The 12,022-nt window shown below is 47.5% G+C and overlaps 1 long non-coding RNA gene across 1 annotated transcript; it reads right to left on the reverse strand.

Annotated features, from left to right (window-relative positions):
* Positions 1–1,270: 1,270 nt before the first annotated feature.
* LOC114813210 lies at positions 1,271–10,755 on the reverse strand. The gene is made up of 3 exons (XR_003760870.1): positions 10,613–10,755; positions 8,507–8,659; positions 1,271–1,309 (listed from the first exon to the last, which is right to left on the reverse strand). It is a non-coding gene; the product is annotated as an uncharacterized LOC114813210 (long non-coding RNA).
* Positions 10,756–12,022: the final 1,267 nt, after the last annotated feature.

Below are 12,022 nucleotides of genomic sequence, written 5' to 3' on the forward strand. Positions count from 1 at the left end.
GTCAGCTGTGTGACCGTGGGCAAGTCACTTAACTTCTCGGTGCCTCACTTACCTCATCTGTAAAATGAGGATTAAGACTGTGAGCCCCACGTGGGACATCCTGATTCCCCTGTGTCCACCCCAGCGCTTAGAACAGTGCTCGGCACATAGTAAGCGCTTAACAAATACCAACATTATTATTATTATTATTATTAAGTCACCGGCGCTGTGATCAACTCCTTTGTACGTGTTCTTGCTCGGGATAAGGTTCATACTTCGTTCTTGCCTGGAGATTCCATGATAGACGCCCACACCCACACCCACTCACGCACCCTTCTCTCTCTCTCTCCATCCCTAGCAAAGACAGGAGTGGGGAGAATTGTCCTGTCAGCTAGGTTGAAGCAAATGATGTGCACAAAATCCCAGAGGAGGCTCAGTGGATAGAGCACGGGCTTAGGAGTCAGAGGTCGTGGGTTCTAATCCCGACTCCACCGCCTGTCAGCTGTGTGACTTGGGGCAAGTCACTTGGCTTCTCGGTGCCTCAGTTACCTCAACTGTAAAATGGGGATTAAGACCGTGGGTCTCAAGGGGGACAACCTGATTATCCTGTATCTACCCCAGTGCTTAGAATAGTGCTTGGCACATAGTGAGCGCTTAACAAATACCAACATCATTATTATTATGATCTGGACTAATTAATGTTGGTTTACAGATGAGGTAACTGAGGCGCAGAGAAGTTAAATGACTTGCCCACAGTCACACAGCTGCCAAGTGGCAGAGCCAGGATTCGAACCCATGACCTCTGACTCCCAAGCCCAGGCTGAGCCACACTGCTTCCCACCAATCAATCAATCAATCAGTGGTATCTATTGAGCACTTACTCTGAGCTCAGCACTATACTAAGCCCTCGGGAGAGTACCATACAACAGAATTAGTGAAAACGTTCCCTGCGCATAACAAACCGCCACCAGAAGAGTGACATGAGATCATGGATATTTGCACATCATTAGTAATGGTAGTAATAATAATAACTGTGGTATTTGTTAAACACTTACTTTGTGCCAGGCTCTGGGGTCTCGTCTTGTCTTATGCGGTCGAGTCGTCTCCGACCCGTAGCGACGCCGTGGACACATCTCTCCCAGAACGCCCCACCTCCATGTGCCATCGTTCTGGTAGTGGATCCGTAGAGTTTTCTTGGTAAAAATGCGGAAGTGGTTTACCGTTGCCTGCTTCCTTGAAGTAAACTTGAGTCTCCGCCCTTGACTCTCTCCCGGGCCGTTGCTGCCCGGCCCAGGTGAGTTTTGCCTTGTAGCAGATTGCCTTCCACTCACTAATAATAATAATAATATAATAATAAGCACTGGGGTAGATACAGGGTAATCAGGTTGTCCCGGGTGAGGCTCGCAGTCTCAATCCCCAATTTACAGATGAGGTCACTGAGGCATAGAGAAGTGAAGTGACTTGCCCACAGTCACACAGCTGACAAGTGGCAGAGCCGGAATTCGAACCCATGCGCAAGGAATGGAGTGTGTATGCCTCTGCTTGACTCTCTCTCCCATAGTCGAGACTGGTGGAGTACTGGAAACTTTCCAGATGTGATTCTAGAGGAGAAGCTCTGGAGTGGATACAAGCAAATCGGGTTGGACACGGTCCCTGTCCCACATGGGGCTCACAGTCTCACTCCCTATGTTACAGACGAGGTAACTGAAGCCCAGAGAAGTGAAGCGACTTGCCCAAGGTCACGCAGGAGACAAGTGGAGGAGCCGGGATTAGAACCCGGGCCCTACTGACTCCCAGACCCATGCTCTATCTACTAGGCCACGCTGTACAACGTTCCTTGGATGCATCCACTGATAGTGATTCATCAGACCCCTCAACACCTTCCCTCTTTTCCTTTCATTTCCCCCTCTAGACCATAACTTCCTTGTGGGCAGGAAACGGGTCTACCGACTCTGTTATATTGTAATCTCCCAAGAATCTAGTACAGTGCTCTGCACACTGTAAACGCTCGGTAAGTATGATTGATTGAAAGAGCCCGGGCTTGGGAGTCAGAGGACATGGGTTTTAATCCCGGCTCCGCCACTTGTCTGCTGCGTGACCTTGGGCAAGCCGCTCAACTTCTCTGTGCCTCACTTACCTCATCTATCGAATGGGGGTTAAGACTGTGAGCCCCACGTGGGACAACCTGCTTACCTCCTATCTACCCCAGCGCTCAGAACAGTGCTTGGCACATAGTAAATGCTTACCGAAGATCACAATTATTATTATTACGGGTTCTAATCCCGGCTCCGCCACCTGTCTGCTGTGTGACCTTGGGGCAGGGTGCTTAACTTCTCTGTGCCCGTTACCTCATCTGTACAATGGGGGTTAAAACCGCGAGCCCCCCGTGGGGCAACCTGATCACCCCAGGAAGCAACGTGGCTCAGTGAAAAGAGCCTGGGCTTCGGAGTCAAAGGTCATGGGTTCGACTCCCGGCTCTGCCACCTGTCAGCTGTGTGACCGTGGGCAAGTCGCTTAACTTCTCTGTGCCTCAGTTACCGCATCTGTAAAACGGGGATGAACCGTGAGCCTCACGTGGGACGACCTGATGACCCTGTATCTCCCCCGGCGCTTAGAACAGCGCTCTGCACCTAGTAAGCGCTTAACAGATACCATCATTATTTACACTGGCCTAGCACTGAAGAGGGGAGGTTCGGTTGACAAAAAGGGGACTATATTTGAAGAAGGCCACCAGCAGAGGGGGATAACAGGAAAAGAATATAAATTGCTGCACCTCCATTCACTGCAAGAGCATCACAGAGCCCAGAGGTAGAGGATGAAAGGGTGTACAGATGTGCATTTGCATATATATATAGATATACATATATATCATCTATATTGCTATATATGTACATCTATTGATTTAGACCTATGCCCGTCCTTCGAATCTGAAGGTTAGTAGTACTATCAGTCGGTGTTATTTACTCATAATTATAATGATGATGGCATTTGTTAAGCTCTGCACAAAGTAAGCGCTCAATAAATACTTTTGAATTGAATTAAGCGCCTACTGTGTGCAAAGCACTGTTCTAAGCGCTGGGGGGATACAAGGTGATCAGGTTGTCCCATGTGGGGCTCCCAGTCTCCATCCCCATTTTACAGATGAGGTAACTGAGGCACAGAGGAAGTGACGTGACTTGCCCAAGGTCACACAGCTGACAGGCGGCGGAGCCGGGATTTGAACCCATGACCTCTGACTCCCAAGCCCGTGCTCTTTCCACTGAGCCGGGCCGCTAAGCACTTACTGGATGCAGAGCACTCTACTAAGACTTGGCAGGGTACACTGCAGAGTTGGTAGGCATGTTCCCTGCCCTCTGCTGAAATCTAAGGAATAATAACAATAATGTTGGTATTTGTTAAGCGCTTACTACGTGCAGAGCACTGTTCTAAGCACTGGGGTGGATACAGGGTAATCAGTTTGTCCCACACGAGGCTCACAGTCTCAACCCCCATTTTACAGATGAGGGAACTGAGGCACCGAGAAGTTAAGTGGCCTGCCCACAGTCACACAGCGGACAAGTGGCGGAGCAGGGATTCGAACCCATGACCTCTGACTCCCGAGCCCGTGCTGCCACTTCACTGAGCCAGGCTGCTTCCCTCAAGGAAGAGGGTGCATCTGACCGTTCTGTCCAACGCTGTGGAAGGAAGCTATGAGCCACAACGTTTTCTCTCTTCTTTTTGACCTTGATTGGAAAGCAACTTCACCGTTTATGGGAGATGAGCAAAGGCGGGTTGCATGGACAACGGAAACCTGTTTCCAGGAGAAACCGTCAGTTTCAGGCAAGCCTTGGCTGTGGTTTTCACAGGTAGACATCCCATGCATTATAGATTCTACTTTTCAGAAACAGGAAATCTTCCCAGACAAACTCGCAGCGAAAGGTTGCCCACAAACTGACTGACAGAGGAGGGGGAGGGATAAAAAAAAAATGATGTGATTTCTGTTGCTTGCTCAACAAATGTGCTGCAGCTCCTGTTCCCTCTTGACTTAACATTTTCATTCCTTCAAATTAAGATGTAACTTCATTCATTCATTCAGAAGTATTTATTGAGCGCTTACTATGTGCAGAGCACTGTACTAAGCGCTTGGAATGGACAAATCTGCAACAGATAGAGACCGTCCCTGCCCTCTGACGGGCTTACAGTCTAATCGGCGGAGACGGACGGACAAAAACAATAGCAATAAATAGAATCAAGGGGATGTACAGCTCATTAAGACGATAGCAATAAATAGAATCGAGGTGATGTACATCTTATTAACCAAATAAATAGCGTAATAAAAATATATACAAATGAGCGGACGAGCACAGTGCTGAGGGGAGGGGAAGGGAGAGGGGGAGGAGCAGAGGGAAAGGTGGGGAAAAGGGGGCTTAGCTGAGGGGAGGTGAAGGGGAGAGGGTAGAGAGGCGGCAGAGGGAAAAGGGGGAGCTCAGTCTGGGAAGGCCTCTTGGAGGAGGTGAGCTCTCAGTACTTAATGGCTTGCCCAGTAAGGAGAAATTACTACCTAATGGCAGCCTGAATAGAGCACGGGCCTGGGAGTCAGAAAGACCTGGCTGGGTTCTAAACCCTGCTCTTCCACTTGTCTGCTGGGTGACCTTGGGCAAGTCACTTCATTTCTCTGTGCCTCGATGACCTCATCTGTAAAATGGGGATGAAGATGTGAGCCCCCTGCGGGACAGGGACTGATTTGCTTGTATCTTCCCCAGAGCTTAGTACAGTGCCTGGCACATAGTAAGCCCGTAACAGATGCCTTAATATTTTTTTAAATGGCTTGGGCTTGATTCAAGCTAGCGAGCAGCCTTGTAGTTGGGAAGGACTTTGGGATTCATCAGGTGCTTTGTACTTCAATCAATCAGCGGCGTTTATTGAGCGCTTCCCGTGTGAAGAGCGCTATACTAAGCGGTTGGGAGACTACTCTATCATCTCTCTCCCTTCTCTCTTACCTGGCTGATCTCTTACTACAAACTCAGGCCTCACCCTTGGCTCCTCTAACGCCAACTAAATCATTGCACCTCCATTTCATCTATCTCGCCGCCCACACCTTGCCCACATCCTCCCTCCGGTCTGGAACTCCCGTCCTCTTCACATCCAAAAGACCGTCACTCTCCCCACCTTCAGAGCCTTCTTAAAATCCCTTCACCCCCACGAGGCCTTCCCAGACTAAGCCCTCATCTCCCCACTCCCCTCCCTTCTGAGTCATCTATACACTTGGATCTCTATTCTTTAAGCATTTTATATCCGCTCCCCGCCAGCTATCATCAGCCCCACAGCACTTATGTGCGTATCCTTATAAGCCGCCCTTTCCCTAACCTATATTTATTTAAAAAAAAAATAGAAAAAAAAATCTAAGGAGCCCAGGAAACACAAATTTAGCATCTTCTTTGGGTACATTAAGACAATCATTGTTGGATCAGTGAGAGCACAGTAGATGCTCAAAAACTGGTGTCGATGATTATCAGAGGGCAGTTAGATTCTCTGTGGCCTGGTAGAGCTGCTGCCTAACTACTTTATGAGCCCATATCAAGTGTCAGTGGTGATAATGTGTGACACCCTCCCCTCCCCTCCCTCATACACATCTACCCCATGCAGCTGCTACATGAGACACATGGATAATTAGTTAAGTCTGTTCGAGTGTCTGTCCTCACAGTTGGCAGACACATCATGGACGGTAGTTATTTTGGCTTCTTATTCCCGAGAGCGTGAAAGAGACCTCTGGTCACAGCTAGTTAATTTTCATCTGGTTTAACTTGCAATATCCTCCCAATGCCAGTTTTTGCTGGAGATACACTTGGCGGTTATTTGATGCTGAATTCCAACTTGGTTTTGGCTCTTTCGGGATTATTTCTCATTTACCTTTTAGGTCGGTTGCTGCGTCCATCAGTGAAGTTTCTCAAGGTCAAAAAAACCCTGACAGTCGTTTTATTTGCGGAGACGAAAAGCATCAGAAAACCCAACAGAGAAGGAAAATATTTTTCACAAAAGGAGAGGAGAATGTTGCTTAATTTCTTTTACAAGGAACACGTCCCCCTTGCTTATTTATCTATGGCCAGTCTCCTCTCTCCCCTTATAGTAATGATGATAATACGATTATGGTATATGTTAAGCGCTTACTGTGTGCCAGGCACTGTACTGAGCGCTGGGGTGGTTACAAGCAAGTGGGGTCGGACACAGTCCCTTGTCCCACGTGGGGCTCACAGTCTCGATCCCCATTTTCCAGATGAGGGAACTGAGACCCAGAGAACTGAAGTGACAAAGCAACGTGGCCTAGTGGCAAGAGCAAGCGCTCGGGAGGCAGAGGTTGAGGATTCTAAACCCGTCTCGCCATTTACCGGCTGTGTGACTTTGGGCAAGTCGCTTAACTTCTCTGTGCCTCAGTTATCTCATCTGTAAAATGGGGATTAAGACCTGAGCCCCATGTGGGACAACCTGATTACCTTATATCTACCCCAAATCTTATAACAGTGTTTGACACATAGAAAGCGCTTAACAAATATGATCGTTATTATCATTATTATTATTATTATTAATAAGGTCACACTGCAGACAAGTGGCAAAGCCGGGATTAGAAATCAGGTCCTTCTGTCTCTCAGACCTGTGCTCTATCCACTAGGCAATGCTGCTTCTCTGATAGGCTTTACGCCCCCGACTCCCCAACACCACCCGAGCTATAGGTTACGGGACTAGCACTGCCTACCAGCTCTGCTAGAGATCAAAAGCCAAGAGACACAGACCCCGTGAAAAGAACAAGCAGAAGGCTGCAGATAACGGTGTATGTGTCTGCCCCGGGGTCCTTGTCGGACTACCTCCCCGTCACTCTTTCCTTATGGTATTTGTTAAATGTTTATTATGCGTCAAGAACCGTTCTAAGCGCTGGGGTAGATACAAGATATTAATAATAATAATGTTGGTATTTGTTAAGCGCTTACTATGTGCAGAGCACTGTTCTAAGCGCTGGGATAGATACAGGGTCATCAGGTTGTCCCACGTGAGGCTTAAGTTAATCCCCATTTTACAGATGAGGTAACTGAGGCACAGAGAAGTGAAGTGACTTGGCCACAGTCAGACGGCTGACAAGTGGCAGAGCCGGGATTTGAACCCATGACCTCGGACGCCCAAGCCCAGGCTCTTTCCACTGAGCCACGCTGCTTCTCTAATCAGGTTGGACACCGTCCCTGTCCTACATAGGACTCTCAGTCTTAATCCCCATTTTACAGATGAGGTAACTGAGGTTCAGAGATGTCAGTGACTTGCCCAAGGTCACACAGCAGATGAGTGGCGGAGTCGGAATCCGAATCTAGGGCTCAATCTGCTTTCCACTCGTCCGTTTCCTCTGGCTGAGCCTCTCAGCCTGCCTCTGGCCCACCTCTCCAGCTTCCTTTAGGCTCTGCCACATGTCTTCTGTGTGACCTTGAGCAAGTCACTTCGCTTCTCTGTGCCTCAGTTACCTCATCCGTAAAATGGGGATTAAGACCATGAGCCCCATGTGGGACAGGGAGTGCGTCCAACCTGATTACCTTGTGTCTACTCAGCGCTTAGAACAGGGTTTGACACATAGTAAGCACTTAAATACCACAATTATTATTATAGTCATTTCTTTTCCCTTTTCAAAAGCTGCCTGCCTCTGTCCACTTCTGCCTAACCCCTTGAGGCCTCTGGGAAGACCCAGCCACCCCAGAGGGTTTCAGATGCCTGACGCGTACTTAGATGATTCTGAAATGACGTACAAAATAGTGCATTAGCTGGTAAATTCTCCTTTAGCTAGGCCTCAATTAAAATTATTTCACAGCTAACGTAAAAATGACCAAAGTATTCAGAGGTGAGCATTAACATTTATGCTTTCATAAATGAAGAGATCTGAATTCCGCCTATTTGGGTTTCAAACCGAGCTAAAGAAAGGCAAAGTCTTTGCTGGTCTTCCATTCTCATCAGATTCCCCTTGATTTATGGCAATTACCTTCAACTTTGACACTTTCCGTTGAGTGAGGTGACTTAACCCCTAGCCTTTCGCCACTTTAAGTAACTAATTTCATTCCCACTGAGTATTTATTCATTAACTAAAGTGAAAGCTAGTACTCAATTGCCCCATACGCTTAGGGCCAGATGACTTTGTTTAGAACTTAAATTTGGACTTAAATCATTAGTTATATGGGGTATATGATGCAGAAAGTCTTGTGTTTAAACTCTGTAGGACTTTTTCTTTGATACTACTCTCCAGTGTTTGATACTTTTATGACTTGGTTCTCCTGCTGCTGTGGATTCTTTTTTCCTACCTCCTTCTTTTCCCATCCTTGATTCCTCAGATGTAAGCAAGCCCCTTGGGACAGGGAGGGCGGGGGGACACGGCCCTAGGTTTGAGCTGTTGAGCTGTCCTAGTTTCCCCTTGTCCCAGGTAGGACCAGAAGAAGTCCTCCTCCTCCTCTCCTTCCCCTTTTTCCCCCACCCCCACATTGCCTCTTCTAACGTCCTCTCCCCCCCCAGCTGGCTGCCTTACCTTGAGCTCGGCGAATGTGAGGCAAAAAGCCTTTCGTGACTCTGACAGTTCCCCAAAAGTTAACATCAGCCACCTCCTTGTACTTGTCCAAGCTTGTCAATTCCTCAGCTCCAAATGTAGAGACGCCGGCTTTATTTACCAGGCCCCACGGTCCTGTCAGAAACAGACACTGCTGACTTTTTCATGGGCCTCGTCTTGAAATTCCCAACCTCTCGCCGAGGGTGGAAAAAACTTCATCACATGACAATGAGCTGTGAACTAGCGATGATCCAGAAAGGATAAAGAGGGTAAACAAAAGTTCATTATGAACTCCTTTATGACAAAACTGTATAAAAATCAGACGAACATGCTACTGATCCTGGCCTCCTCCGGTTGTGCAATTTAATATGCTGTTACCTGACCTCTGTACAAAGAACTCCCTAATAATAAAGTCCCCAAAATAGGCCCTACCAATTTCTTTTCAAGAGGTTTTGTTGAAAATACAAAGATTGGTTCAGCTTTGGTCAATGATGGCCCAAGTAGCGGCAGAAGTATGTATTGAGTATCTACTTGGTGCAATACACTGTTCTAAGCACTTGGGAAGTAAGGATAAAGGATTAACCCGGATCCTGTATGTGTGTGTGAGGAAAAAGCTTCAAGACTAGCAGGCCAGAAAGCCCCCATTTTAGGCCTTTCTACCCTAAATCAGAGCACAGACCTGGGAATGAGAAGGATTTGGGTTCTAATCCTTCCTCCTCCCCATGTCTGCTGGGTGATCTTGGGCAAGTCACTTCCCAAGAACAGTGCTCGGCTCGTAGTGAGCGCTTAACAAATACCAGCATTATTACTTCCCTTCTCTCTGCCTCAGTTATCGCATCTGTAAAACGGGGATTAAGACTGTGAGTTCCATGTCAGACATGGACTATGTACAACTTTATTAGCTTGTACCTACCTCAGTGCACTTAACAAAAAACACTAAAAAAAAAGCCCCTCCAAAATATCAAAAATCAAAAGTCTTCTCAGCCTTATCGGAGACCTGGGATAAATAAGCAAGGGTCTGGATCCACCTCAAATAACTAGGAGGCAATCAGCCGCTATAACTTTGGTATCTCTATCAACCAATTAGTGCTATTTATTGAGCGCTTATTATACACAGCGTGACATATTGGATAGAGCACAGGCCTGGGAGTCAGAAGGTCTTGGGTTTTAATCCTGGCTCTGCTACTTGTCTGCCATGTGGCCTTGTGCAAGTCACTTGACTTCTCCGTTACCTCATCTGTAAAATGGGGATTAAGACTGTGAACCTTATGCAGGACAGGGACTGTGTCCAACCGATTATCTTGTATCCACCCCAGCGCTTAGTACTTATTTGCCTGGCAAATAATAAGAGCTTCACAAATACTGTGATTATTCTTATTCTGTGCAGAGCACTGTATTAAATGCTTGGCAGAGTTTGATACAACTCTAGACTGTTAGTTCATTGTGGGCAGGGAACATGTCAGAGTGGTTTAGTGAAAAGAGCAGCGGCTTGGGAGTCAGAGATTGTGGGTTCTAATCCCGGCTCCGCCACTTATCAGCTGTGTGACCTTGGGCAAGTCACTTAACTTCTCTGTGCCTCAGTTACCTCATCTGTAAAATGGGGATTAAGACTGTGAGCCCCATGTGGGACAACCTGATTACCTGGTATCAGCTCCAGGGCTTAAAACAGTGCTTGGCACATAGTAAATGCTTAACAAATAATATTATTATTATTGTACTCTCCCAAGTGCTCACAGGACAGTGCTCCGCACACAGTAAGCTCTCAATAAATCCATCTGACTGACTACATTAGAAAGGAGAAGCAGCGTGGCTCAGTGGAAAGAGCACGGGCTTTGGAGTCAGAGGTCATGGGTTTGAATCCCGGCTCTGACCCTTGTCAGCTGTGTGACTGTGGGCAAGTGACTTAACTTCTCTGGGCCTCAGTTACCTCATCTGTAAAATGGGGATGAAGACTGTGAGCCCCACGTGGGACAACCTGATTCCCCTGTGTCTACCCCAGCGATTAGAACAGTGCTCGGCACATAGTAAGCGCTTAACAAATACCAACATTATTAGAACAGAAACATTCCTTGCCCATAACGAGCTTACCTCTAGTGGTTGTGAAGGTCATCGTGCATTCCGAGCTGGGGGTATGAGCCATGAACCAGCAGATTCCACAGAGAGCGGATCCACTCATGTATGCAGGGAGATGGAACTCTGTTTGCCGTAGGTGAAATTTGCTGTGGATGCATCGATCAATGGTATTTATTTTTTTATGGTATTCTTTGAGAGCTTACAATGTTCCAGGCACTGAATCAAGCACGAGGTAGACACAAGCTAATCAGGTTGGACACGGTCCATGTTCTGCATGGGGCTCACTCCGGTGCTAACCTCTCGCTGCGCCTCGTTCTCTCCTGTCCTGCGGTCGACTCCTGGCTCACGTCCCACCCTGACCTGGAACGACCTTGCTCCTCAAAAATTTTCCAATCACACTTCCCCCCTTCAAAGCCCTTCTGAAGGCTCACCTCCTCCAGGAGGTCTTCCCAGACGAAGCCCCCCTTTTCCTCAGCTCCCCATCTCCCTGACTTGCTCCCTTGGCTCTACCCCTGCCCCCAGCACTTGTGTATATATGTACATATCTACAATTCTATTTATATTAATGCCTGTTTACTTGTTTTGATGTGTATATATATATCTCTAATCCTATTTATTTATATTGATGCTGCTGATGCCTGTTTACTTGTTTTGATGTCTGTCTCCCCGCTTCTAGACTGTGAGCCTCTTGTGGGCAGGGATTGTCTCTCTTTGTTGCTGAATTTTACTTTCCAAGCGCTTGATACGGTGCTCTGCACATAGTTAGTGCTCAATAAATTCAATTGAATGAATGGATCTATCCCCATTTTACAGATGAGGTAACTGGGGCACGGAGGATTTAAGTGACAAAGGCCACGTAACAGACAAGTGAAGGAGCCGGGATTAATGTTGGTATTTGTTAAGCGCTTACTATGTGCCGAGCACTGTTCTAAGCGCTGGGGTAGACACAGGGGAATCAGGTTGTCCCACGTGGGGCTCACAGTCTTAATCCCCATTTTACAGATGAGGTAACTGAGGCACCGAGAAGTTAAGTGACTTGCCCAAAGTCACACAGCTGACAAGTGGTAGAGCCGGGGTTCGAACCCATGACCTCTGACTCCAAAGCCCGTGCTCTTTCCAGTGAGCCACGCTGCTTCTCAGAACCCAGGTCCTTCTTAATAACAATAATAATGATAATGATGGCATTCGTTAAGCGCTTACTATGTGCCAAGCACTGTTCTAAACACTGGGGCAGATACAAGCTAATCAGGGTGTCCCACGTAGGGCTCACAGATTTCATCTCCATTTTACAGAGGAGGAACTGAGGCCCAGAGAAGTTACACAAAGTCACACAGCTGACAAGTGGCAGAAGCGGGATTAGAAACCCACGACCTCTGACTCCCAAGCCCGGGCTCTAACTACTAGGCCGCTTTGCCCTGCCCCCAC

This window comes from Ornithorhynchus anatinus, chromosome 7, assembly GCF_004115215.2.
Source record: "Ornithorhynchus anatinus isolate Pmale09 chromosome 7, mOrnAna1.pri.v4, whole genome shotgun sequence".
Lineage (NCBI taxonomy): Eukaryota > Metazoa > Chordata > Mammalia > Monotremata > Ornithorhynchidae > Ornithorhynchus > Ornithorhynchus anatinus.